General features: G+C 56.4%; 1 long non-coding RNA gene across 1 annotated transcript in view; it reads right to left on the bottom strand.

The window, feature by feature from the left end:
* The window catches only part of LOC140468435 (uncharacterized), a 41,092-nt gene extending 37,400 nt beyond the window's left edge, over window positions 1–3,692 (bottom strand). The window contains exon 1 of the long non-coding RNA XR_011955644.1: window positions 3,193–3,692. This is a non-coding gene — a long non-coding RNA (uncharacterized lncRNA). The remainder of the gene's footprint in view (window positions 1–3,192) is intronic.
* Between the last annotated feature and the right edge of the window lie 300 nt (window positions 3,693–3,992).

The following is a 3,992-nucleotide window of genomic DNA, read 5'->3' as shown; positions in this document are numbered from 1 at the left end:
CCTCGCCTCGTTGTGTAGGCTTTGATCAGGCCTCCCCCTCGGCTAGGCCTCTCCCCCCATTGTGTAGGCCTCGATCAGGCCTCCCCTCGCACCCCCACCCCCGTCATTCCCGGGAAAACAATCCAAGTCTCTGTAACCTTTTCCTCACGGCCGCTGCCCCCTGAGACCAGGCAACACCCTGGGGAAACCTTCTCTGTGCTCTCTCTCTCTTTCTCTCTCTCTCTCTCTCTCTCTCTCCCTCCCTCTCTCCGTCCTGTCTCCCTCTCTCTCTCTCTCCACTTTCCCTTTCTCTCTACCCCCGTCTCTCTCTCTCTCTCCAAAGCTCCCAACCTCCTCGTGATGACCAGTGCTACCCACAGTACCAGGCCCCAGGGAATTTCAGCTCCATCCACGAGGAACATCAGTGCTGGAATCCAGGGGCAGTTCTACAGGATGTGGGTGAGGCCGAACTCGGGAGGATTGTGTTCTGTTTGGATCCCCTCGCCATAGGAAGGACGTTATTACACTGGAAAGCACGTGGAAGAAATTTGGCATTGAAACGGTCGGTGGATAGGCAGATAGAGGAGAATGGAAGGGTGCAGGTAGGTTAGATCGGCGACAGATTGGTTCAGTCCAACATGGAGGGGCTGAAGGGCCTGAACTAGGCTGGAATGTTCCATGTTCCACAGGGATGTTGACAGGACTCAACTCTCTGAGTTATCGGGAGCGGTTGTACAAGCTTGGACATTTTTGTTTCAAGTGTAAGAGACTGAGGGGGGGGGTGGAATCTGATCGAGGGGTATAAGCTCCTGAGAGTCACTGAGAGGGGGGAAGGCACTCGGTGTTTTTCCCCGGGGGTTCGGGGGGGGGGGGGGGAGTGAGGGCAGCAGGGTAGGGTCAGAGGGGGGAACCCGAGGGAATGAGCTGCCAGAGGGAGGTGGGCATCGATAACATTTCAAGGGCTTTCGGACGAATCCACCGGGAGGGAAGGATTTGGGGGAAATCGTGCAGTGAAGGGGACGCGGCCGGTACAACACCGAGGGCCGAATGGCCTGTGCCCCTGCTGTGTGCTCTGCGCAGGGAGACGGGGTTGGCGCGGGCGGACATTTTGGTCGGGGTGGGCCAGTTGCGGGCCGAAGGGGCCGGTCTCCGCGCCGTGGGACCCCCGGGGGCTGTGTGGCAGCAGGGAACGTGGGAATCGTTCCCGCTGGGAGATCCCCGGAACTCTGTCCGGCGGGGATGTGGGGGGGGGTGGGGTGGGGGCGAGTTTGGGAGGGGGGGTCGGACGTGTTCCGAGGGGAGCCGGAGCAGAGGAAACGGAGAATGAGGGGAGAGGGGGGGGGGCGCGTTGGGGGAGGCGAGGGCAAGGGAGGGGTTTGGAGGCATTGTCCGGGACAGCACCCCGTCGGGCCGAGTGGCCTGGCCCTGAGCTTTCGAACTCCGCGACGCGGTAACTTCAACGTACGTGGTCCCTGCTGATGAGGTTTCGCCCAGCCCCACCCACCCCTGCCAAAGATGCCCATTGGCACGGGCGACCCTTCTCGGACCATTTCCCTGGACGGGTCACTCAGACCGATCAATTCCTCAGCCCACACCGCACCCCCCCCCCCCCGCAATATCCAAGACCTGTTTCGGTGGCTTCAGAGCCAACGCACAAGATCGCTGGACACCCAACACATTAATCTCTCTCTCTCTCTCTCTCTCTCTCTCTCTCTTTGGCAGAGGCTGACAGACCTGCTGAGTTTCTCCAAGGGATTTCTGCATCGATTGAAAAAGTACAGCACAGTCAAAGAACATCAGAGACGGGATTAAAAATCCCACCGCCTCCTGGTCAGAGTCCCGACAGGCTTATTTGGGAAGCGCTAGCGTTCGGAGCGCTGCCAGGGAGCTGGGGAGAATAAGATCAAAAGACACAGAGTTGATCACAAAAACTATAGTCGCTATAAAATCTGTGTCTCTCGATTGTATTCCCCCACAAGCAGTGACGCTCTGAAAGCTCGCAGTTACCTGTCGGACTCTAACCTGGGTGGTTGTGTGATGTTTCACCTTGTCCACCCCAGCCCAACGCCAGCGTCTTCAGACCAGCCCCACGGGGAAATCTCACACCTTCAGTACATTTATCTGGGCCGACATTACACCATTTAGAGTCAGAGAGAGGTGTACAGCACGGAAACAGACCCTTCGGCCCAATCCGTCCCAGATATCCTAACCTAATCTAGTCCCATTTGCCAGCACTTGGCCCATCTCCCTCTAAACCCTTCCTATTCATGTCCCCATCCACCTTTTCAATGCTGTCATTGTACCAGCCCCCACCCACTTCCTCTGGCAGCTCATTCCAGACACGTACCACCCTCTGGGTGAAAAAGTTACCCCTTAGGTCCCTTTCCCCTCTCACCCTAAACCTATGCCCCCCTCGTTCTGGTCTCCCACCTAGTTTGGTTAAAGTTCACTCGAGAATGCAACGTTTAGAACAGTTTTGCGCTTTACACGTGAAAGAACTGAAACCAATGTCTTCATTCTCAAAGTTGAGAGACTTGACAGGTCTTTCTCAAGATATCATTTGGGTTACAGCACACTTTTGCGGTAAATGTTGCGTCTTACAATCTTATTCTCCACAACTCCCTGACGAAGGGGGCAGCGCTCCGGAAGCTAGTGCTTCCAAATAAACCTGTCGGACTCTAACCTGGTGGTGGTGGGGTTTTTAACGTCGCCCAGCCCAGTCCAACACCGTCGTCTCCAAATGATCAGAAACGAGGCGCAGGAGTTGGCCCGATCCCCTAATCGATAAGCTCCATTTACCCCCCACTGCCCTCACCGTAATCCCCTTAATTCCTTTCCTGTTCAGAAAAATAAACACACAGCTTCGCTTTGACAAGGTTTCCTGACGCCACGTCCCTGGGCAAGGGAATTCTGCAGATTAACATGCCTCTGGGCGAAGGGGTTCCTGATTAATTCAGCCCTGAATCTGCTCCCCCCCACAATCATTGAGGCTACACCCTCTTATCTGAGCATCCGAGAGAAGATTCCCTGATTCCCAGATACACAAAGCTGAGTCCAGTCTTGACCTCTGGGGAACCGACGACCCTGGGGGAAAGCTGAGATGACAGGACCGAGTTTCTGGGGTGGGTTTCGGAGGAGGGAGAGGGGCTCGGCATTTGGAGAGTCCCCTCGCTCTCGACAGCGAGGAATAAATCCGAAGGTTTCGACTCTTACCTCTCTCAATCCAGGCCCAGATCAACGTCCAAACCACCAGAGAGCAGCCCATTCCAAACGCGTTGGCATTCACAGGCAGAAACACTGGCAGAGGGGAGAGAGGGATGTGAGAGACAGAGAGAGAGAGAGATGGAAAATAACGCAGAGACTGAAAGAGAGAGAGAGAGAGAGACACGGAGAAAGGGGAAGAGGAGAGGGGGGGAGAGGGAGGCAAGGGAGGGAGGACAGAGAGGGGGAAACAATGGGGGGAGAGGAGAAAGGGAAGGAGAGAGAAGGGAAAGGTCAGGAGAAGTGAGGTGGGAGAAGGCACACAGAGAGAGACAGAAGGAAGGGGAGAGGCAAGGGGAGGAGGGCAGGAGAGGGGAAAGAGAGGGGAGATTGGGTGAGAGAGAGAGACAGAGACAGGGAGGGACGGAGAAGAGAGTGAGGTTCGGAGAAATTAGAGGTTCCCTCAGGTAGACTCTCGAACCCGCAGCAGCGTGGAAATGTGGGTTACGAAGTCAGAGAGAGAGAGAGAGAGGGAGAGAACAGAGAGGGAGAGAGAGAGAGAGAGAGAGAGAGAGAGAGACAGGCGCTAATTCTCCGCAGTATGCAAGGGTTTCACGCACGCACACACAGAGCGCTCTCAGGAAGTGGTGAACGGCAGATGGAAGGGCCGGAGGGGAGAGAGGGACAAGGAGGAGGGGATGGTGACACAGGAGACACACCGAGGAGAGCTGGCAGAGGGTGGGGGAGGTCTTCCAGGGAGGGAGACGACAGGAGATGGGGACGGCAGGCTGGGAACGGGATGATCGAGGTGG

The sequence above is a fragment of the Chiloscyllium punctatum genome, chromosome 47, assembly GCF_047496795.1.
Source record: "Chiloscyllium punctatum isolate Juve2018m chromosome 47, sChiPun1.3, whole genome shotgun sequence".
Lineage (NCBI taxonomy): Eukaryota > Metazoa > Chordata > Chondrichthyes > Orectolobiformes > Hemiscylliidae > Chiloscyllium > Chiloscyllium punctatum.
This window is presented reverse-complemented; position numbering and strand designations above follow the sequence as displayed.